Below are 25,205 nucleotides of genomic sequence, written 5' to 3' on the forward strand. Positions count from 1 at the left end.
TTAGGAAAACAAGTCAGCTTTTAGAGATTTAAGATCTTTTTCAGAAAATTTATGGATTATCTTAAGTGCACAGTTTCTAAAAACCCTACAGCTAACATTAATCTTTCTGAAAAGAATGTTCTCGAGTCTTCCATTGACGTTTTAAGATTCTCCTCTAGGGGCTCACATGGAAGGCCTGAGCTATACTATAGTGACCATTTACTGATGAAATAGGCATTAGCAGGAATTTGGGCCCTATAATATAGTTTGGGGAAAATCTCTGAATCACAATCAGGATACCACCCAGCTAAAATATTTCCCCATGGAAAATCCTTTGTCCTTGTAGTGTTTTCATCACAACTACAATCCAGTTAGGTGGAGATATCATCCAGTTTAAGCTAAGATATCTAAAGACTAAGTGGTTAAGGGCCTCCCTCGTGGCGCAGCAGTTGAGCACCACACTGTGGAGCTGTCCGCAGCTTCTGCAATGCGGGTTCCATCCCGGCCGGCCAGGTGCAGCAGACCTCTCCTGTCTCACCTGCTGCTCCCCTCAGCAGTGTATTTTGTCAGTCAGCCTGTTCTGTTCCCCACTCTGTCTCTGGTGAATCCCTCACCCTCCTGCACATCTGGTCTATACTCAGATTCTTGTATAAATAAATAAATCTTTAAAAAAAAAAAAAGACTAAGGGGTGAATGGAAGGTTACATAGCTACTAAATGTCAAAGCTAGGCAAGTGCTCCCAATTTAGTACTATCAGTGTACTATACTTGAAAGTTTGGGTTGTTCCTGACACATAGAAAATATATGATAAATAACCAATGCTTATTCTTGAACATAAATTTAATGCTAATATATTTATTCTTTCTCTAGGAATCAGTCCCATTTACTTCCCTGCCTATTATATTTTTTAATATAATTTGCTCATTATACAAGATTTTAGATGGCAATCAGGAAATCATTTTACATCCAATCGTGTACCTCATTAAACCTAATAAAACATATAATCTGACATTTATTAAGATCCTAGTAAGTATATAATTTTCTTCATGAGTTTCAGCAATTCCTGTATTATAGAAATAGTAGCTATGAAGTCCTTGGCTTATTTCTTGGCACAGAACACAAGTCTGGAAAGTAGATATAACTATTACATTAAACATGAGCACAGTATATGTGGTTATATGGTCTGAGTCTAATAAGTGTACATTTGTATACTAATACAGTTTATTGAGTACTTTTGCCAAAATTGTATTAACACCATTGCATGTCTACACAATCTCATGCAATCACCATAACCCTAGCAGATGGAGCCCATGATTGTTAGTTTTATTATCCCCATCACACATGTAGAAAAACTAAGGTTTAGAAGATCCAGCAATTTAATCAAGGTCACTTTGTTAATAAATGGCAAAGCAGGCTAGAACCAGGTCTGCCTGACCCTTTAACACATATTTTAACTACAGTTTCAGTGTCCTTCTATTTGCTTCTTTATCAAGGAAAAGAAAGAAAAGAATGATTCTATAACTGTACTTGGAAATGTAGCAAATGCAAACCTTCAGCAACTATGGTCTTTATCTGAATAAACAGGGTTTTTGACATTGGCTTGCCAAGTTCTACCTAAAAAGGTGACACAGTATTTAAGGCTTGGGAGAATAATTACAATTAGTTTTAGTAAAACATGGAAATTGTCCCCTGTGACATTTCCCAAACAACCAGACTAGTAACTTGGTGGGGTGCAGTGGGGGTAAGCATTATGAGGAGAGAGAAAGGTCTCCTCCTGCCACCCCCTCACCTTCTGGTGAAGAGCACAGCTGGTGTGTTGGCCAGCGTTCCAGGCAATATGCTTTCTCTGACCTTACGCTTTAGTCCATATGCCATTGCCTCCCTAAGTAGAAAGGGAAAGCTGTTTTGTTTTATTGAAAATTAGGTTCATATATACATAGTGTTGACAAAGGCATTATCGGAGTAAGAACCATTTGTTAACTTGTAACTTAGCAAGATGCCCCTTTGGAAACAGAAGAGGGCTTCAAGGAGCAAGGAAAGTGCCTGCTTGCTGTTTGCTCAGCATTAATCCCCCAAAATCCACTGCCTGAAACCAGACAAAAGACAAATTACATGGCTGTTGAGGAGTTTATTTTTCCAGATGGCCAACTTGAAGCTATAGTTCACTGGCAAATTAAGTCTCCTAATACAGAGAAATCCAGTCCAACCATGTGTTTAATAAAAAGCACAAAGTGTGCTTCTCAAACACATTTATTTGAAAATGTGGAAAGCTGGGGAGAGTGTATAAAGGGAAGCCCTTGCCACATATTGAGTTTCATCTTTCATGTTTGGTGGGTTGGTAAGAAAACAAAGCTGTGAAAACTGTTTTCCAATTGTCCCAGTGACTCCTGTTGATATTGGTCTAATTCTTCAAAGACAGCCACTTGCCTTTCCACCCTGATAAGGTCAAGCTATTTCTGTGTTTCTGTTTCTGTTTCCCCGCGATCTGGTTTTTCCTCTTTAATATTTCTCTGTGGCAAGGAAATAGCTGCCTGTCTAGCTAGCTAGCTAGCTGTTCCTAATATGTAGAACATACACGTAGGAGATACAAGATGTAGTAAATAAGTGTACATATATATATATATATATAGCATCTATAAAAGATATATTTCTTATAAGGTATTTTAGGTTATGTAGTTGGGAGAGATAGAGACGCTACTGGGCCTTTATTTGCATGAAGGCAAATAGAAGAGTAGGAATAATGAGAATAAAGAAAAATCAAATCATCCTACCATTCAGAAATTTACTTAATCATCAATTTTACTACTTTGAATTTTTTTTCAAATCAGTGAAGCAGGGAGTAGAGCGATGGATGAAAATGGTTAAGAATGTAGAGTCCATTTATCTTTATGGTAATAATACATAATAGTGAGGTAGCTCTCTTTTAATTAAATAAATGCTTATTGTATTTCAGGGAATATATTCAGGACTTTGCATATATTTGTGCCATTTAACCTTGCTGCACTATGATACTGTAATTTTCAGAGAAGAGAAAACAGACTTAGAAGGTAATTATCCTAGAATTTGGTGGTGGAATCAGAATTCAAAACATACTAGTCTTACCCCAAGGATATTATGCCTCACTACTATCTCTCATTTGTTTACTCATTCATTTATCCAATAAATTTTAACAGAATACCTGCTCTATGCCATACATTATATAATATTGGGAATTCAGAAAAAGGAGTTCTTTATTGCCTAGTTCTACATCTGCTGAGAGAGACAGTCATAAAAATAACTGCAGCGTGGTGAGGTATGTGGCAGAAAGGAGCTGCATATGGGCCCCAGTGGCCCAAAATAAAGTGACTCTTACTGACCCTTGAGAAAGGGAGATGATGAAAGTTCAAAGGCAGAAAATTAACAAACTGAATAATTATCTTTCATCTGACTCAAAACCAAGAGAAATGTTCTAGACAGGAGTGATCGTAAGGGAAAAAAAGACACTTGTTTTCATGCTGAATGTTCCCTAAGCTTCCATTTTCAAACCCCATAAAAATAGCCCTATTTGAGATATAGAAAAATAGATTCTATCTCCAAAAGTTCTCATCTCTGTTCCAAGTCCATAACCTCTCTCTTTACCTTGTAGGCTCTGTCTCCTCTATTTTTTAGTACTTTCCTGACGAATTTCCTGCCCTTGAGCTCAGTCCCTAAGCAACCCAACCTCCATCCTGCTATCAGGGTGAATTTTCTATTTTTTATAAATGTTTATTTATTTTTGCATAGAAGAACTGGGGTGTGGGCCAGAAGTACAGGGGGTGAGAGGATTCACCAGAGACAGAGTGGGGAGCAGGACAGGCAGATTTATTGAACTACACTGCTGAGGGGAGCTGCAGGCAGTCAGGAGAGGTCTGCTGTGCCACATGAATCGAATTCAGGGGATCGAACTCAGGCCATAGCCATGATAGCGCTGAGACTTAACCCCTAGGCCACCAGGGAGACCCCAGAGTGAATGTTCTAATATGAAGAGATCTAAGCAGCACATGTTCAGGCTAAATATCCTTTAGTTATGCCCTGTTATACCCATTATGCTCTTTCATAACTAACAGCTATTTATCCAGTGGTGATTTGTTCCAAGCAGTTTATACAGCCCATCCCTAACATTTACAGAAACATTATAATGTAGATATTATTCTTATTTATAAACAAGGGAATAGAAGATCAGAGCAACTGAGCAATTCACTCAAGATCATGCCGTTAGTACATGGCAGAGTGACAACCAGCATCTGGTGCCTTCCTTACTGGCGAGTGGGCACTTTATGAAAAATAAAGATGCTGCAACTTTTACATCTCCTTATTACTGTTAGCATAATGTCTGATGGTGAACAGATGGAACAAATGAATAAATGGGTACAGTTCTGCTGCATGTAAAATTTGGTTTTAAGTTCTACCTTCCTTGTTTCTAATCTCAGAATGACTGCATTTCATGGATGTCTTCAAATGTCTATTACAAAATTAAACCAGCCTTTGTTTTCTTCCCTCACTGGGTTCTAAGTGGGAACCTCTAATCTACTTGGAGACTTGTCTTACCCACAGGTCGAAAGTCAAAGTGTACATGATTATTTCATTCTTTGTTATTTAGTATTTGCAAAGTTCTATCAAAATCTCTAAGATGTTGCTGTTGTGAGGAACCGGACTACCTCAGTCCATTCCAACTTCATCTTTAAGAATGGGTATAAATGGCTAAATGTGTAGATTCTTGGTTCAGTTCTTTGTTGGAAAATATAAAATGAATTAGAAAAAGAAGATGTTCCAACTTTCCTATCGGGACATCTAGTTGTGCCATCTTAAAGTTTTTTAGAAGAATCAATGAGTTCATGTATATGGAATACTCAGAACAGTAGCTGTCACAGAGTCAGCATTCCAACTGTTTTCTATTACTAATATAATTTCCTCTTATCCTGATACACATGCTGTGGTGGGTGTTGTAAATATTATTTCATTTTTACTGACAGAGACATAAGAGAGAGATTAGTCATATTCCAAGGTCAGTGAAATTCTAATAACTAGAAATCATCATCTTGAGACTTGACCAAATCACATGTAGGCATGAAGGGGCAAAGAAAACAATGGAGGTATATCCTGCTGGTGTGGCAGAGGCCCCAAATGGGAAGAATTAAGGAGGGCCCACAATCAAGTCAGTTTATTAGAGTTTTGCCAATTTTATTTCCACTCTGTTCATTAAGTTCAGGTCCTGCAGATAAAAATAATACAAAATTTGGAAAGCATTTTATTTTGTAAGTGGTTGTCATTAATCACAAAATATAGTATGAACACACAAAGGTCAATATGTATCAGCATCCTTTCCTAACTAATGTTATTTACTGAGCCTTTTATACATGTTGGCTTATTTAATCCTGTTTTAAGGGGAGTAAGTTAAGAGACCATAGCTTAGTAGGAATGGAAATAGAACTCAAACCTGGGGCTATCAGACTGGCAAGTCTTTGTCCCTATACAGTTTTCTATCAAACAAATGATAATAAAAGTAGCTCAAAGTCCATGTGCAAGCATGGAGAACTAAGAAGCATTAGCTATATATATGCTTTCTTTTAATTTAAAGATTCTATAAGGTCTTAGGCCTCTTTTTGATAATGAACCATATGCCATATCTTGATTGATCTAATTGCTAATTTTCATGCTGCAATCAATTTTTTATATGTCTAATATAAAACCACCAGTTTATACTAATTTCCAGGCTAATAAGAATATTCAAAGGAAAATCAGGATGTCATCTGGAAGGAAGAATATGGTACAATGTGATTTTGCACTTAACACTGTCAAAGACATTCTCTATACGGATCAGAAGCTGCCTGCTATAAACAGAATGATACATATGGTCAAAATCATGATAAAGTGAGGTTATTATTTCATCCTTTAATACAGCTCCCAAATCAAGATTTTTAGCAATAATTATATACGACATTTCCTGATGATTAAAGCCTCCCAAGGGCTACAAAAATACAAAGGACCATTCACCCAGTTGCTCAGTAATCCTTTAGAAATAAATGCTTATTTCCAGAGTCACTTTGCATGGATAAATTATTATTGGGAGATGTTATTATTGGGAGATAAAGGGTAAAGTACTAACAGAGAACACATGATTCTTTTGAACTGGTAGCAAAAGATGCTTTATATGTCCAAAAAAGAAAAAAATTAATGCATAGTACTGCAAACTAATTTTCACTATCAGAAGACTTATCACTGCAGAGGTTGAAGATCCTTCTGAAATACAAATTATCAAACCTTCATCCCTTTCTTTCTACCCACTCTGTCCACCACCATTAAAACATGAATCTGGGCCTCCCCGGTGGCGCAGCAGTTGAGCGCTGGGTTGCGAGGCTGCCCGCAGCCTCTGCAGCACAGGTTCAATCCCCAACTGCTCCCCGGCCACCAGAGGAGGGTCCCACATGGCACGCAGACCTCTCCTGCTGCCCGCTGCTCCCCTCAGCAGTGCACTTCAGTCCTTCTGCCTGCTCTGCTCCCCGCTCTGGCTCTGGTGAATTCTCTCACCCTCCCCTGCTTCTGACTGTACCCAGTGCTTGTAAAAATAAATAAATGAATAAATAAATAAATAAATAAATAAATAAATAAATAAATAAATAAATAAATCTTTAAAAAAAAACAAAAACAAAAACCATGAATCCATCTTCAGTATTATATTCTTTACATAAAGTTTTCCAACCTCTGTTGTCCCACTGCAGAGACCAACATTTGATACCTATTTATTGAAGGGAATAATTAGGTAAAAATAGGTATTTCAACTTGGGACTCTCAAATAAAAACTAGGAATTCAAATGCACATTGAGAGAGTCTATTGGCAGCAATGGATGTACATTTAATAGATAAGTGTCCTCTCAAATCCAGATTGTGTCTTTCCTTTTGTAGCTTCTTATTCTCCCATCCTAACCATGCCGATCAGTCAAGATTCTCTCTTAATCTCCAAGAAGCTTTTCTTAGCCTCCAAGAAATATTTAATGATTATTGAAAACAACAATATGTCCTCTCCATATTTCTATATTATTTAAAATCCAAACTTCCTGAAAATGTATTGTGTTTCTTAGATTAAAAAGTTGCCCGTACTAGGGCCTCCCCTGGTGGCGCAGGCGGTGGAGTGCAGTGCTATGAAGCTATCCACAGCCTCTGCAGCATAAGTTCGATCCTGGCCAGCCAGCAAGATACCACATGATGCAGCAGACCTCTCCTGTCTTGCCCGCTGCTCCCCTCAGCAGTATATTTCAGTCATTCTGCCTGTTCTGTTCCCCACTCTGTCTTTGGTGAATCCTTTCACCCTCCCACACATCTGGCCTGTACCCCAGTTCTTGTAGTCATGAATAAATAAATCTTTAAAAAAAAAAGTTGTCTGCACTAATTTAGTAATATCTCTTTCTTTCATTCTTTTCTTGTAGCCCTCAATATATGGATAACATCATACAAGGTAAGAGGGAATCTTCAATAAAAACTTAAAGTTGAGAATTATGACCATAGAAAAAAACATATTCAGTAATCTCACCTATAAACTTTCATAATGCTCAAAATTTCTTTGACACATCTCATTAAAAGAATTTAATAAATTCCAATAATTTTTTTTCATGCAGAAGTAGAGAACCCAATATTATTGTCAATCATTTAAAACTTCAATAAGATGTATTTATAAGACTCGATAATTACTGATCAATAAGGAGCTAGGTAACTAAAACCCAGAAGCAATAATTATAATAGGTAAAAACTAATAAAATGTACTTTATTGCATACCAGGAACAAGTCCAGGTTTCTTCACATGCATTAACTCTTTTAATCTTTACCAGAATTTTCTGTGATGGGTTCCATAATTAAACATTTTATAGGCAAGTAAACTAAATCACAAAGACATTAAATAACTTTCACAGGTTTACACAGATTTTAAATAAGGGGACCAGGATTTGATTGCAGACAGTGTGATCACAAAACCTATGCTTTTAACTACTACATTTCATTGCTAATTAAGTTTTTTGAGAAAGAACAGATATTAATGGCCTGAACTCTTGAGTTCTCCACCAAAAAGAAGAGACTTGGTTAATACCAATAATTGATAGCAATTGCCATAAACCTCTTATTTAAATAGCCAGGGATGCAATGCTTTCTGTTTGTTTTATAACTTTATCTAGTACTCAACAATTCTTGATTTTCATTAACATCTATCCAACCAACAGGTGCTTACTGAGCACTTACCATGTGACACGTCTGTTTTCCACAATGAGGAAATAAAAACAATAAAACTAGATCTTTCTCTCAGAAATCTTGTTTTAATAATGTAGCAATTTTTTTAAGATTAAAACTTATAATAAAGACATGTGAGCTAAATCTGGGAGACTGGTTGATGACTTTTCTCTCTAAGGGAATCCTAAGATAACTTACCTGGAAGTGTTGCTTTAGAAGGCTCAAAAGGTTGAGTCTAAATTCTCTGAAACAAGGAGAGAAAAATCAACCCAGGAAAAATAAAAAGTAAATGTTAGATCTAAAGAAAAAAAATTTCAAAATCTGTTCAGAGAAATATACCAAATACACCAAAGGAGGGTCTGGCGGTTGATGATTGTGGGAAAGGCACTCATTCCTGATGCAGGAGCTTGGTTTCCCATCAGGTTTAGACTTGACTCTATGCCCAATGGGGAATCATCAAAATTGATAGTCCCTCAAGAAATAAATTTTGTTTTTTAGAAAAGATATCTAAGGGCAGTGTTGACTATATGATTGAATTTAATAGAGTTGAGACAAAAGTTGGTTAAAAATCCATTGCATTAAGGGCCTCCCGAGTGGCGCAGCGGTTGAGTGCTGGGTTGCGAAGCTGCCCGCAGCCTCTGCAGCACTGGTTTGATCCCTGGCTGCTCCCCGGCCACCAGAGGAGGGTCCCACATGGCACGCAGACCTCTCCTGCCGCCCGCTGCTCCCCTCAGCAGTGTACTTCGGTCCTTCTGCCTGTTCTGTTCCCCGCTCTGGCTCTGGTGAATTCTCTCACCCTCCCGCACTTCTGACTATACCCAGTGCTTGTATAAATAAATAATTCTTTAAAAAAAATCCATTGCATTGAGATAAGACACTGAATTAAATCAGTGAGGGTGAGAACAAAAAGACTAAGAGCTGATGTGATCAATTTTTCAGGTTAAAATTAGGACTGATGGCAAACTAGGAGTGGTGATTTAGTGATGATTTAGTGACAGGAGGTAGTCAAATATAATTTTTAGATTTCTAGCATTCATAACCAGATGAATGATAATGACATACACTGACATATGAGATAGTTTGGGCAACAGATAGAATATAAATTACATCATCATTTACCAAATTGTTATGGCAGCTTTTTCTATTATTCCAGATAGAGATGCAAACTGTTAGCCTTATCAGTGTTTTAAAAAGAGGAAATATCCAGTGGCAAGATGGCAGCTCATCTCTTCCATATAGTCACAGCTAGATTACAACAAAACAAAGCCAACAAACTCCTGGTCCATTGTGAGCTGGAACCTCACTGGTCCATCTTCTATTCCAGCCCAATAATCAAAAAACGAAACTAGGCCAGGGCGGCCAGACCCCAAGGTGGTTTTTCCTCTGTGGTGGGCCCTGCAGTAGGGCGGGAATACAGGTCCCAAAGACTGGCATGGAACCCACTGTTCAGAGCCCACTAGGTTGGCCTGAGAAGCCGCCAGCATTTCTCTTCCCTCTGCTTGCACTGGAACCATGCAAGGTTCACCTTCACCGGAGCTGGCTCCCCAGGCTGCACCAGTACTGAGCAGACTCCATGGTGCTCTCAGTCTCTCGCTCCATGGCTCTGTGGGGGCAGGTCCTCAAACTCATCTACAAAGACACTCAAGCCCAGAGGCTGCAGGAGCCTACAGGTTTCCTGTTACAGTGACACATAAAATAACTATAGAGTAACAAATTAGTCACTATATACATGCATATATAGTAACATTTAAAACAACCAAACCAGGCCTCCCTGGTGGCGCAGCAGTTGAGCGCTGGGTTGCGAAGCTGCCCGCAGCCTCTGCAGTGCCGGTTCGATCCCCAGCTGCTCCCCGGCCACCAGAGGAGGGTCCCACATGGTGCGCAGACCTCTCCTGCCGCCCGCTGCTCCCCTCAGCAGTGTACTTCGGTCCTTCTGCCTGCTCCGCTCCTGGATCTGGCTCTGTTGAATTCTCTCATCCTCCTGTGCTTCTGACTATGCCCAGTGCTTGTATAAATAAATAAATAAATCTTTAAAAAAATAAAAAATAAAATAAAATAAATAAAATGAGTGGATCCTGGGATCAGCCCACACTGAAAAAAAAAAAAGTTATAAAAAAAAATAAATAAACAACTAAAACACTCATGGGGGCATTTTTTTAAGGGAACCATGACTTACAACACTGTATGTGTTTTAAGGGTACAGATTCACACCTCTAGAAATGCATGTTACATCATGCCCACCACAAAAGCACCCCGGGAATCCTCCATCATCACTATTAAATTGTCTATTTTAGGGGTTATTCTGGTGGCGAAATTAATATTCTATTTCCATTATTCCTGCTCTTTGACTTCATGTTAAGACACCAAATCACTATCACCAGTGATAGAGGCAAACTGAACATCACAATCAGGTTAATAGATAAAGGAAAGTTTTTAAAAGAATATTTCTATGCGTAAGATGAACAAGACTGCAGCCATTTTGAGAAATAACTGCCATCTCAAAAGGGCACAGCTAGGTTTCATTTCTGGGCAGAAACCACAACATAAGGAGAAACGAAACCTACCTGGCACCATGAGAGCTATCCAATCAGTGTGGACCCTGCCCCAGGTGTGAAAAGTCCCCGCACCCTGTCAACAAAGCACAAAAATAGCTGGTTGCTCTGGGAGGGGGTCCCTCTCTCAACCTGGTGAGACTGCTGTGTCAGTACTCCAGGCAGAGTTGGGCCCTAGCTTAAGCTAGCAATAAAGCCTTTTTGCTTTTGCATCTCTGGCTCTGTGTGGTCTTTGGGAACCCCGGATGGAGTTGAGGTGCCAACTCCTAACATTTTGGGGGCCCCTCCGGGGTCCCCCAAAAACTATACAAGGTGACTAGAGTAAGGCTTAGGCCAGAGGAGGACATCTGATTCTTGGTATTTGGTCCTGACGTGGAATCCAGGACTCGTCCGGACGTGGAGTCCGGAATGAGTATGGGCCTCCTGGGTCGGGCGGACGTGTCATACAACCAGGGGCTCGGGGTTTGGAAAGATGTCTCAAACCTGCGACAGCCGACGCCCAGAGAAATTCAGATTTTTCTGGGGCATACTCAGCCATCGGGTTCTGACAAGGAATCCGGAACCCATCCTGGGCTGCAGGCTGGGATACTCCCCGGGCCACAGGCCGGGACACTGATGCCTAATTCTGACGTGGAATCCGGAACCTGTCCTGGGCCACAGGCTGGGACATTGAGGCAAATTTGGGAAACAATCATTGTCCTCTCCGGTAAGCCCCCGGGCCTGTTTCTGTTGTCTGTAGTCTTTTGTCCGTGCCTCCTGGTGTCTGTTGTTCTTGTTGTGTTTGTGTTTGTAATCATGGGTCAGGCAATGTCTACCCCACTGTCCTTGGTTACAGTCAAGGCAAAAAGTAAGGGACCCATTACAACTGGCTGGTGGGGGACTGCCTCTGATCTCAGCAAGCAGCTACCTGGACTTTTTCTCCAGTGTTGAGATCATTGGTATGTCTCTGCTGCCTTCCAGCTGTGGGGAAATTGGACTCTCCCTTTGTCCACCCTGAAAAACTAATTTGGTTCATTCTAGGGAAAAAAAGTTCTATTTCCCTGTGTTTGTCCAATCTTAAAGTCTAGATTGTTTAAGGTAAAAACGGCTGAGTTACTTTGGACTTACTAACGAGCCATAAAAGGTAATTTTTTGATTGAGTGAAAACTTCTAAATTGCTTATTGGACCTGTAAAAGTTTAGTTTCTTATTCAGACTAATTAATTTCTGATAAGAGTCTGAAAACAGACAAACTGTAAAGGAAGATCTTATTCTTCCTCTTCTCCTGTCCTCCCCATACATGGTTCTGTAAAGAAAAAAATGTCTTTTGTCTTAAAAATGTGCTTGATCTCAGTAAGACAGAACTAAAACAATGTAAAGCCAAATAATTACTTAAAAATACAAACTCAGAATGTTTTTCTTATCTAAGAAAGTTAGTACAAACTGCTTAACTTTATAATTATTGTGGTCTTTGTTGGACCCTAGTTTTTAAGTAAGGGCTAAAATTAAATACTTGTTCTATATAAAAATTCTAACCTCTATGTTATTAAAAAACTGCTTGATATAAAAAATATTAAAAACTTGGCTAAATAGATGTGTCAAACTTAAAAAAATTGTTATTAAAAAACTGTTATTTACTAAATTGTGGTTTCTCAGTGTTTTTGCAAATATTGGTAAAAATAACTGTTTCTTAAAACTAGTTCACGTGGCCAAAAATTTTAAATAAAAATCAAGAGATCTCTTTGTTCTTGCTTTTTATCTCCAGAGAATTAATTATAAATGGCTCCTATAAAAAAAAATCCTAAATTTTGAGATTGCGATCTAAAATTGTGGTTAAAAAAAAAACTGATTCTACATTTAATGGTTTAAAGCATACATGCCTTAAGGTTTTAGTGTTAAAAATTAATACTTTGTTAAAATGTGTTTGCTCATGCTCTACAAAGAAAATAATAATTAACCTGGTTTATGCTAACAAATAAACTTACTCCTAGGCTTTTATCTAAACTTCTTTTAATAAAATAATAGTCTGGGCTCTGGTTAAAAATTTGTATAAAAATTTTAGCTTCTTAAGTAAATATAAAAGTTTCAGTTTTGTATTTTATAAAATCTCTCGCCTTTTTGGTAATGCATTGCTGGATTTTGGCAATTGCCTTTTCATTGCTTGGTTGAAAAAAACCAACCATTTTATCCCATGTGCCCCAGGCAAAAAGGTAGTGTATGTAAAAAATACTAACATTTTAGACACAGGACAGGTAAACAAAATAAAGTAAAATAATTTATAACAAACACCTGTTTTATAGTTAATAACAGAAATGGTAAAAACAACTAATCTAATTAGCTTCTTCACAAGAGAGGCAGCATGATAACTTTTTGTGTTTTCTGTATTTTTCTCTCCAGTATTATATGTAAACACTATAAAAAATAGTATAATATTTAATTGTTCAAAATCAGGAAAATATTATTCACTGTTTTGGTGTTACTTAATATTCAAGTGGTCTCTAATCTCTATTATATAGATACTATATAAAACCTATAAAAATGTATAATTAAAATATGTATCTTTTAACCAGCCTTGTTCTGACATCAGGTGCAGGATCCGGAGACTAAATCAAGGGGCTAAAATCCTTTTAACACTTTTAGACATGGCCTTCAAGGCCTACAGTAATATGAAGGAGTCTGGCTAGACAAAAAAAAAAAAAAAAAAAAGAGGTCCTACAAATGGCAGTTGCCATCACAGTACTCTGCCACCTCAGACTCACCCAAGGCCCCATGTGCCCTAGGGCATTCGGGACCTCAACCTCTCAATGGACTGCCAGCTTGCTTCCACTGCCAGCAACGGGGACACCTCAGCTGCAAGAAGCTGTCCCCAGGGCCATGCCTTCAGTGCCATAGTACAGGGCACTGAAAAGAGGGACTGTCCCACTCTCCAGAGAGGGAGGGGGCCAGCCCAAACCACGGGCCAGAATGGGAGGACAGGCTTGACGGACAGCTGCCTCTGATGAAGAACCCGGTGCAGGAGAAGACCTTCTCTGAAGAAGCCCAGAGGTGAGACAGGCCCCTGTTTACTGTTTATATGGATAAACCTTGGGTGACCCTAGAAGTGACAGACAAAAAAATCACCTTTTTAGTAAATAAGGGACCACTTGCTCTGCCTTACTCCAATTCTTTGAATTGACCTACTGGTCGATTGTCCCCCTTACTAGTACAAATGGCCAGCTGGAGCCAGGACTCTTTACAGCACTACTACCTTGCTTGCTACGAGGCTACTTGTTTGTATTTGGTTTAAATTTAACATTTTATGTACTAACATTTAAAGGGCCACATTTTAATAACTACAGTAAAATTAAGTATGTATAAAACCCCAAAGCCCTAGACCTGTTAATAGCTAAAGTTAAAAAATTTGTGACCTCCTTACTCTTAAACCTCCTCACTCTTGAACTAAAATCTTTTGTTTCTCTTGCTTGGGCTTTACATCCTCAATGCCTTCATCGAGGTCATTTCTCGCCTGGAGACCATCAAACTATAAAGCCTCCACTGTCCTTTCGAGGTCCCTTAAATCGTCGCCCTGTGGTGGAGCCCTGACTGTTTCCCCTCATAGCCCACTTTCAGCAGGAAGCAGTTACTGATCAAAATGATGCCCTTTTTCCTGACTGCAGTTAGGGGCTCCATTCGCAAAAGGACAAAAAAAATAAAACATAGGGCAAGTTAGGGTAATTAGGCAGTTTTGGGGACAGCGCAGGAGGGGACCTCTGAAGAGTTTAGAAAGGCTTCAAAGATAAAAACAACTATGAGGGTAAGATTACCCTCTCCTTACAGGCACAGGGAAAAGGAGGGATTGTAAGATGAGCAAGACTAAAGGCATTTTGAGAAATAACTGCCATCTCAAAAGGGCACAGCTAGGTTTTATTTCTGGGCAGAAACCACAACATAAGAAGAAATGAAACCTACCTGGCACCATGAGAGCTATCCAATCAGGGTGGACCCTGTCCCAGGTGTGAAAAGTCCCCACATCCTGTCAACAAAGTACAAAAACATCTGGTTGCTCTGGGAGGGGGTCCCTCTCTCAACCTGATGAGACTGCTGTGTCAGTACTCCAGGCAGAGTTGGGCCCTAGTAAAAGCCTTTTTGCTTTTGCTTCTCTGGCTCCGTGTGGTCATTGGGAACCCTGGACGGAGTTGAGGTGCCACCTCCTAACATATGGTTCTCTTCCAATCCAGGAGCTATAAAATGTATGCAAACATTGTTCCTTTAACCAATCTATCAGAGTAGCTCCATGATATAATAAAATTACCTGCTTTGCACAGTTCTCTATGAAGTTTAAAAATACATTGTCTCAAAAATGGGACTTGGATGTTTTATTTCCCAAAATTCAGAAATTTATCTTTTTTTATCAGACAAGTATAATGAAATAAGTAAACAACTGAAGAAAAACCAAAAGAGGAATGCAGGAATAATCTTCATTGTGAACAATAAAGATAATCCTAAAAAGCAAGCTTAAGCAAACGCTCATGGTTCTTTTGTCTCGTTTCTAAAGCTGTAACACTTTTGGAATCTTGTTGGGATTTTCAGTCTTTTCTCTCACGAAACAAAAGCAAACAAGGCACCTATAATCTATGCTTTAATTTTGAGGGAGACTGATGATGAATCATTCTTTCACATAGATATTTCACTGTGAAAACAACATTTTGATGTATTTATTCAAATTGAATGTGTTTTCTGAAAACAGCATTATTAACTCCTAGTGTTAATATCTCAGGATGCTTTTAATTGCATGTAACTCAGTAGCATTCAGGATCATTTGCCAGCCAGCCAACACAGGCACTTTGTTTTCCAAAGAACAATGAGTGCTCTGATAATCTTTATATCTAATTGTTTACCTGATAGAAAATGAAAATATATACCTGTATCATTTTTTTTTTGTGAGTTTCCTGTTGCTATTTCTGTTCTGGATAAACTGTCCAGAGTTAACCAATAAATTGGCAACCCCACTAGCTCAGAAATACTCCCCTGGGGTGATTTGCCTTAAATTAGCATTGCTGGTAAATGCTTTCAAGAAGACTATACAATTATGGCCAGATGAACACATTCCTCATACAATTTCAGGATTAATATTAGCTTCCTAACAACCTAGAAACCATGATCATAATTACTGACTGCCATTTCCCCCTATTGTCCAGGTAACTGGCCCTCAATATATGACCAATTTGAAACCTGGGAATCTTGGGAGAAAGCATCAGTCTGCTGTTGGGAAATTGAATTCAAGTGCAGCCCTGCTCCCTGAACACTCATATTCTTCTTTTCTCTTTGTGCTATTTGTTCGTCTCTATTGTGCAGAGCTATCGTTTGTGCACACATTCTGTGTTAGATTTTCTACCCGATTGAGCTTGAAAAACCAAAGCTTAAGTACTAAATGTTTCCCTAAGGCCTGAATGGACTTAAAAGGACATAGGTGCAAAAAGAAAAGAAAGGAAAATAGGGGGAGAAAACACGGCTTGTTAAGTTGTTGCAATAATCTCATGCTGAGAATAAAGACCTTCAGAGTTAAGAGAATGAAAAACACTCTTCTAAATAGATTGCTTGCTTTTGTTGCACAGGTGGCAAGGCCTGGAAATACAAGATACGGGGAACAGCAGGGCAGCCTGCTAGCATTTCATTAAGCCAAGAGAATAGCAGAATAGTGGAGTGGTTTCTTCCCACTTTGCAAGAGACACAGGCTTCTTGACAACTTGGATGTCATAGTTTGCTGGTATGTTTTCTACCAGGAAAGATTTTGGGGAAAGAGTATATCTCCCTAATTTTATCGAGATTTGCCTTTCTCCCCCCTTACTAAAACAAAGTTTTCTCACATGGAACATGGGTTTGGGATCATTAGTGCTTTGGCCTTTCCATTCTTTACTTAGTATCATGTGTTAGATAATATAACTCCAGAGAAAATGTTATCTCTGAACACTGCCACTTAAAATTATAGAAGGGTAATGTGCCATGGCATTGAGCAATCCCTTTGATTCAGGAACTAAATCACTCCTCTCGGTGAGTGAACAATAACTAAAACACTTCTTCGCATCAAAGAAAACAATCAAAGGCATGAAAATGCAACTTATGGAATGGGAAAAAATATTTGCATATCATATATAAGGTATTAATTTCTAAAATGCATAATGAAGCCATATAATTCAACTGAAAAAAATAAAAGCTATTTAAAAGTAACCCATTCAAAATGGACAAAGGACTTGAATAGACATTTCTCCAAAAATGAAGTTCAAATGGCCAACAAGTATATAAAACAATGCTCAACATCATTAATTTTCAAGGAAATACACAACAAAATTACAATGAGATATGACCTCACCCCTATTGGGATGGCTATTATCAGAAAAAAAAAAGATAAGAGTTGACAAATATGTGGAAAAAATTGAAAGCCCTGGACACTGTTAGCAAGAATGCAGGTGAAGCCACTATGGAAAAAAATATGGAGTTTCCTCAAAAAATTAAAGCTAGAGATACCATATGATCCAGTAATCCTACTTCAGGGTATATAGCCACAAGAATTGAAATCTGGATGTCAAAGAGAGATCTAAACTTGTTGATCATAGCATTATTCACAATAGCCAAGATACAGAAACAGCCCCAGGGTTAACTGACAGATGAGTAGATGAAGAAAATGTGCATTCCACGGGCTATTATTCAGCTTTTAAAAAGAAGGAAATTCTGCTGTTGGTGAAAAGTAAATGAATTTGGAAGACATTATGCCAAGTGAGATAAGTTGCAGGAGGAATTATACTACGCGCTTCCATGTATATGAGGTATCCTTAATAGTCACACTCCTCGAAGCAGAGAATACAATAGTGGTTGTCAGCAGTTGATGGGTGGAGTTAGGGGGATGGGGAGTTATTATTTAATGGGTATAAAGTTTCAGATAAGCAAGATCAACAAGTTCTACCTGCTATACAAAACAGTGCCTGTAGCTAGTTAACAATATATTTATTATATACTTCCAGATTTGCAAAGAAGGTAATTTCATGATAAGTGTTCTTACTACAAAAATAAAACAAAGCTTAAAAACAAAACAAGGACAAAAGGAAAGTCTAAGTGTTAGCTATATCTATTTCATGACTGTGATGATGGTTTCACATCTGTGAACTGTCCGAACTCATCAAACTGTTTGTGTTAAATGTATACAGTTCTTTGCACATCAATTATATCCAATAAAGCTGTTTAAAATACAAATAATAATAAACAAAACAAAAATCTACTAAATTCCATTGAATGCAAAGGGTGAAGGAAAATGTTTTAAAATACCCCCATGTGGACTGCTTTTATTTGCTTTCATCACAATGTCAAAAATAACATCATTTGACCATAACTCATAAATCTTTATTTTTTTATTTTTTACATCATTATTCATTTTTAAACAATATTTGTTTCCTCCCCCCTCAGATATTGTCCCCATAGAATTTCCTTCACCTGTGCACTCGTGCACCATCACCTCAGTCCCCTGTGCTCCTCCTCCCTCCCTCTGACCCCTGTCCCTCTCCTCACCTGCAGGGTGTCTCTGATAAATCTTATTTTTTAGCCCTAACTTAAAGGGTTCTAATAGGATCCTTACCCACCACCAATTTTATTTGACGATTATTTCTAATCAGTTTAAACGTTTGTGTTAAAATGTCATTTTATTCTCCATATAACCATTTCTAACTTTGGGAATTCAACCTAAAACTGGGAATCCAACTAGGAAATGAAATAACAGCTCACAGCTAATATTTATTGAAGGGTTAGCTAATATCCCAAGATCTTTGTGAAATTACTTTCAAAGCAGTATTTGATTTAATACTGACAACAAGTTTATGAAGTACTTAATCTTATTTTCCTTATTTTAGGAGGCAGAAACAAGTGTGCTAAGAGGATAACTTACCAAAGTCACTGATTTGTTTGTAACTTCACAATCCAATCCCCAGCCTGTCCCCAGGCTCACCCGCAGTATAACAAATCCATCAAATCCCAAATATTTTCCTACATATTAGAAAAGCATAATACTCCTGTCCTTAGTTTTAATATAATTTAATATAACACACATGTATGAAATGTTTTCATACATGACAAAGAGGGGACAAAGAAGGAAACTCTCACTGAATTACAATTGTAAACTTGGTGATGTGTTCTCTATACATTACGTTATTTAATCTTTTCATCAACATTATGACATAAGGAATGTCCTCTTCACTTTGAAAACAAAGTAAGGCCTAAATGTTATGAGGTTAAATAAACTGCATGCATCCTCACATTTTATAGAGAATCAGAATGTGAAGCCAGGACTCTATCTATCCTTGCCACTTACCAATTCCCCTCCTCAACCAATTCGATTCTACACAAGCCATTTTGTTTCCTTCCCTCTCTTAGCAGTTCATTTTATTGTCACTGAGTCAGAGAAATGTCTTGCTCATCCAGTCAATCATTCAGAAGAACTTACTGAGGAATATTTTCCAGCAAGAGGCTCACATACATTATCCCCTTAATCTTCAGAATAATCCTCAGAGCCCTCTATTCATCGTAATTATGCAAATAGAGGCTTGGAAAGTTGATGTCCCAAAGTCATATAACTGATAACATGTCACATCTACTATATCCCACTGTCTTCTTTCGAAAAACAGGCAGGACACGTCCAAAGAAAAACTTTATATGAAATGCAATGTCTCCATGTGGTAGCTATTATAGCATCACTTTATGGATGAGGAAAACTGTAGCTCAGAGAAGATAAAAGGGTTTCTTTAAACAGGTATTTTAAAGATCTGGTGGGAATAGGATCATTACCACTCTCAAGTTTCTGGTTAGCTGTTAAATTCATGTTCTTCAATGTTTACAGACTTACATATCTCTTCAGGCTGTCAGAAAATAATAATTCACAGAAATGCAGAAATAAAGTATGAGGACTATTTTCAACTTTATACACCTTCCAAGAATGATTAAATATATAACTCATGGGCAATAAAAGTTTAACTCACATAAAGCAGAAGACTGTGACTTTAGTTATATGGAGAGAGGGAGAAAGAGAAAGAGAGAGAGAGAGAGAGAGAGAGAGAGAGAGGAAAGTATAACCATGTACCAGATGACTCTCTGTCAAGAAACTCTGAGGTTCTGATTCAAGTCCAAGTACTTGAAGCTAGTTGAACTAGGAGTCTGCCTCTCATGGTGTCTTTCGTTTATTTATGCCAAATTATTCATTAACAATTTACCAGGTGCAAAGAACCAAGAGTCATAAACACTTTCTCACACCAAGCACTGCAAAGTTGATTTGGGTAATGGTTGCACAACTCTGGAAATATACTTTTAAAAAATCATTGACTTGCACACCCAAAATGGGTGCATTTCATGGCATACAAATTATATCTCAATAAATACTACCCCCTTCTGCCAGGAGTCTAGGAGGAAAAACTTTAGAGAGACATTATTGCTGGACTAAAACAGATTTGCCCTAATCTTCACTTAATTTGGTCTTGTGAAGATAAAAAGAAATACTGTACTGATGAATGCCTACTAGAACATAAGATATAAAGCTCCGTGAGTATTCATTTTTAGATAATGTAATTTCTGGAGCAGAAAGAGGGAAACCTTAAAGTCTCATTCTTTCCACTTCTATCAATACTGGCCCAAATCAACAGCAAACTTAGTCTTCAGTAACTCAGCATTCCTTAACTTCTTTTTTTTTTTAAAGATTTATTTATTTATACAAGAGCCAGGGTACAGGCCAGATGCGCTGGAGAGTGAGAGGATTCACCAGAGACAGAGTGGGGAGCAGAGCAGGCAGACTGACTGAAATACACTGCTGAGGGGAGCAGCGGGCAAGACAGGAGAGGTCTGCTGCACCCTGTGGGTTTCTCCCTGGCCGGCTGGGATCGAACCTGCACTGCAGAGGCTGTGGACAGCTTCACAGTGCGGCGCTCAACCGCCTGTGCCACTAGGGAGGCCCTCCTTAACTTCTTTACCTTTTCATGTACGCAAGCCAATAGTTCCAAAGGTCTCCTTATTGCTCACCCTTAAAGAGGTGCTCATAGCAATGCCTTCGCAGATTCTGCTATAGAACATCCTTAAAGCTGGGTCTGGGAAATGATGCTCCTTTGAGCATCAGACTTGGTGTCAAGCCACTTCCACCCATTTCCCATCACAGGTCTTAGATTACTGGCTCTGATTCAAATGAGCTCTATACATAATAAGGAGAGCTCCCAGTGTTTACAATACAGGAGCTAGAGGTTCTAGCAAGAGTTGTTCACATTTTTCCTAGGAGCTTACCAACAGACTTTCTTTCTATGGCTCACTACTGTTTCCATGAGATAGAGGCAAAAAGAAACTAAGATGTCTTTACTAATATTTAAACATTCAAATTCCCAGTCTCCCTGGTAGCACAAGGGGTTAAGTCTCAGCACTATGAAGCTATCCGCAGCCATTGCAGAACTAATTCAATCCCCCGCCAGGAGGTAACCCATATGCTGCAGTAGACCTCTCCTGTCTCATCCGCTGCTCTCCTCAGCAGTGTATTTCAGTAGATCTGTCTGTTCTGCTCCCCACTCTGTCTCTGGTGAATGCTCTCACCCTCCCTGCACCTCTGGCCTACACCTGAGCTCTTGTATGAATAAACATAAAATCTTTTTTAAAAAAATAAACATTGACATTCCAGGTAGTTTATGATATAAGAAATAAGACACAATTCAGAAAAATCCCAAAACCAACTTAAGTAATGACATTCTCTCCAAAATTTTGGCATGTTTCAAACCTTCTTGTGCTGGGATATTAGGTATTGGACAAGTTAATAACTTCAAGTAAGTGGTCCTGATTACTAAAGATGAAAGGAGCTATTTAAGGAAGACAGCTATTTTAGAAGGGTTGAACCATATTTATACTATGTGAAAAAAAGCCTATTTTCCAATCTTTTTGAAAGCTGATAATAGCTTCAGATTTTTTTAAATGTCCCTGCATTTGCAACGTTTGAGTACCACCACCTGTAATACTGCTGCAAATATATAATGTTGGGAAATAGAAAACAAACTATATGCTTACTTTCTCACTTAACATCCTTGAATAAATTTCTGAATCATAAAAATCAGTTGGGAAACTATGCATCATTATCTGCACTGTGACACAGATAGGATGACATTTGCTCCCTCTGATTATTCTGATTTATGTGACCAAATAAGTCACTTTGTTTCTACTGCCCTTTTCATTTCTTTCAGTGTTTTCATCGTTATGTTTGTGTTCCTTTTCCCCAAGTTCTTGCCTCAAAATTACTACTTTTCTCAAAAAAATTGTTTCATATTGATTTCATGTATACCTCTAGTTTCAAATAGCACTTGGAACTTGATAGCTATAAACTTAGATATTTCACAATTAATCTTTCTTTTGGGTCCTTATTCATATATAACCACTTCCCTAATCACAAACTTCTTAGCCTAATACTGTCAGCCCTATCTCAAGTCCGGCATCCCATCAGTTTAACTGGCCATCTTTTCTCTCTTTTCTCACTCATGATTCTCTTGCTACAATATGTTCCGTATTTTCTGATACTTTCCAAGTTGAAACCTTTCAGGCCATACTGATTCTTTTTTATCTCTTAAGTATATATTCATGCTTGCTCTAAATACATCTTTTGTCCTAGACCCTTATTGCCATTTACTCCCAAATTCATCATTTTTTAGATAAACTACAAGAGCTTTTTCCCATGTCTGCTAGTTGCAATGTCAATTCACTTGAGTCACTCCTTCACACAGTTACACAATTGATCTTTCTAAATACAGAAGTGAGGGCCTCCCTCGTGGTGCAAGGGGTTAAGCGCAGTGTTGTGAAGCTGTCTGCATATTCTGCAGCACAAGTTTGATCCCCGCTGGCCAGGGAGCTATCCACATGGCACAGCAGACCTCTCCTGTCTCGCCTGCTGCTCCCCTCAGCAGTGTATTTCAATAGATCCACCTGTTCTGCTCCCCACTCTGCCTCTGGTGAATCTTGGCACCCCCTGCATCTCTGGCCTGTACCCCAGTTCTTGTATGCATAAATAAATTAATTAATTAAATAAAAAGCACACACAGACCCTCCCCTTGTGGCACAGCGGTTGAGTGCTGGGCTGCAAAGCTGCCCACAGCCTCTGCAGTGCCAGTTCGATCCCTGGCCACCAGCAAGGGTCCCACGTGGCGCAACGAACCTCTCCTGCCCCTCCCACTGCTCCCTTCAGCAGTGTATTTTGTCAGTCTGCCTGTTCTGTTCCCCACTCTGGCTCTGGTGAATTCTCTCACCCTCCCGTGCTTCTGACTATACCCAGTGCTTGTATAAATAAATAAATAAATCTTAAAACACACACACACACACACAGAAATGAGCAGGTCGATTCTGGAGTCCAAAAGATTATAAAACTCAGAACACCGTACACATGGCTCTTTGCTATCTACCTAAAGGTATCTCTTCCACAATTGTCTCCCAATTTGGCTCCTGCCATTCTGCTCCCCCCACCCCCCCGCCAGATCACAGTGGGTTTCTCTACATTCTCTGACCAAAATGAGTATTTAGTAAATCATTAATGATAGTTTATCTACAGATGTGCTGGGTTCAAGATATTCACAAAATTTCTGATAGGTGAGTTCCCTTCTCTTTGAATTTGCAGGCAAAAAAAGTGACACTGTGTCAACTTCTAGGCCCAGAACTTAAGAGACTTCTGAGTCCTGTCTCTTAAAACACATGATTTTGAAACAGAGTTGCCTTGCACTGAGACAGCCCAAGAACTTTTATAAAAAGGACAGCAGGGGAGGGAAGAGCACAAGGGGCTGTGGTGATGGTGCATGGGTGTCATAATGGTGGGAGACATACAGGACTACACATGAGGGGAGAAATCAAATATTGTCCCCAAATTAACAACAATGTAAGAAAATAAATATTAAAAAGTTAAGAAAATTTTAAAATAATAGTAAAAAAGTAAGAAGGACTTCAGCAGGCAGCTCTGGTTAACCTGTCAACCAACAACCAGGTAACAAGTGGTCAAGTCACACAGCTGAAACTACATTGACTAGAAATAAGGTGTCCACGTAAGCCCTACAAAACCCATGATTGTTGTTTTAAGCTAAGTTTGGAGTGTTTTGTTATATGTTCATACCTAAAACAGTACTAAATATCTTTTCAGCTTTCTCTGCCTAATTTCTTCTTATTTTTAAAGATACAACTCAAACATTGTTTCACTCAAGAGTATAATTCTTAAACTCTTTTTGTAAAAGTCTTAACAATATAAGGAGTCCTAGGAATATAGAGACTTCCCCATCTGCTGAGGAAAAATTATTTATTCTTCCATGCTTCTTCAGTCCTTAATATTCACCCTTGATATTGATAATATGCAGTCCTTAATACTGATTACAATTTGCCTCCCAAAATGTATTGCAAATTTCTTGTGAGTAGCATTTGTGAGTTTTATTCTTTGTGTTCTAGTGGCTGAAACAATTCTATTATTTTAACATTCAATGTGGTCATTTTTATGCTATGCTAATTTCTACTTTTTATTTTATTTTAGTTGAACAATCATTTGTTGAGCACTGTGGGCCAGATAGTATATTATGTGGTAGGGGTACATTGTGAATAAGCTGTGGTCACTTAACCTCAATAAGCAGAGGTATCACGAGTTATCATAATCATCTCTGTGCTAGATGGTACAAATCTCTACACTATTAACCAAGTGCCTGCCAGAGGGCTCAACAGAAGCAGAGGTCTTATGGGAGAATGATATTGATACTTTTTGCCAGTCTTATTTTTCCAAGAAGAGTAGAAGGTAACTGGCTAAATGTCTCAGCAAACAAACAAGCAAAAATAAAAACAAAAAATTCCATTGGACTCATCAATTTCACAAGCAAATTAAAGTCCGCTTCCAAAATGTCTGGTATCTAGTACTACTTCAATAAACAACTCAAAATACTAAGAACTGAGATCCTGTCTCAGAAATGAGTTGTGAATAGCCTATGACCCAAAATTTACCAAATGCTCATTTTATACATCTAATGTTTGAGAAAGGGGTGCATTATAGACACATTAAACTTTTGTTGATCTCAGTTCTCTGTGTTCTGGATTAAATGTGTGGTCCTGAAAGCACAGTCTTAAATAACCAAAAAGCATCCATTAACTTGTTCTCATCTTAATAAAAAAGAAAAGTAAGACACAACTTTTTGAACAAAGTTGTACTTTTATAAAATCATTATGCACTATTTTAATTTCATAGACTATTCACAGAGACTTTGTCTTAATTGCCCATAAACCTCAATAGCTCACACAGTTCCTTATTATATAATAGGTGCTCCGTAAAAATAAGAATATCAATTAATTAAGTAATTTGGGCTCGTATATACAAAATGAACAATCTTTACCATCAGTTCAATGCCAACAAAAACACTATCCCAACTGAGAGAATTGTATGTTTCCTCTTATCTGACAAATAGCACTACATATTCCA

General features: G+C 38.3%; 1 pseudogene across 1 annotated transcript in view; it reads left to right on the forward strand.

Moving 5' to 3' along the window:
• Positions 1-11,171: 11,171 nt before the first annotated feature.
• LOC311173657 (pre-mRNA-splicing regulator WTAP-like) overlaps positions 11,172-25,205 on the forward strand; it is a 70,275-nt pseudogene continuing 56,241 nt past the window's right edge. The window contains exon 1 of the transcript in view: positions 11,172-11,469. The product of the transcript in view is annotated as a pre-mRNA-splicing regulator WTAP-like (transcript). The remainder of the gene's footprint in view (positions 11,470-25,205) is intronic.

This window comes from Talpa europaea (genome assembly GCF_964194135.1).
Source record: "Talpa europaea genome assembly, chromosome: 7".
NCBI lineage: Eukaryota > Metazoa > Chordata > Mammalia > Eulipotyphla > Talpidae > Talpa > Talpa europaea.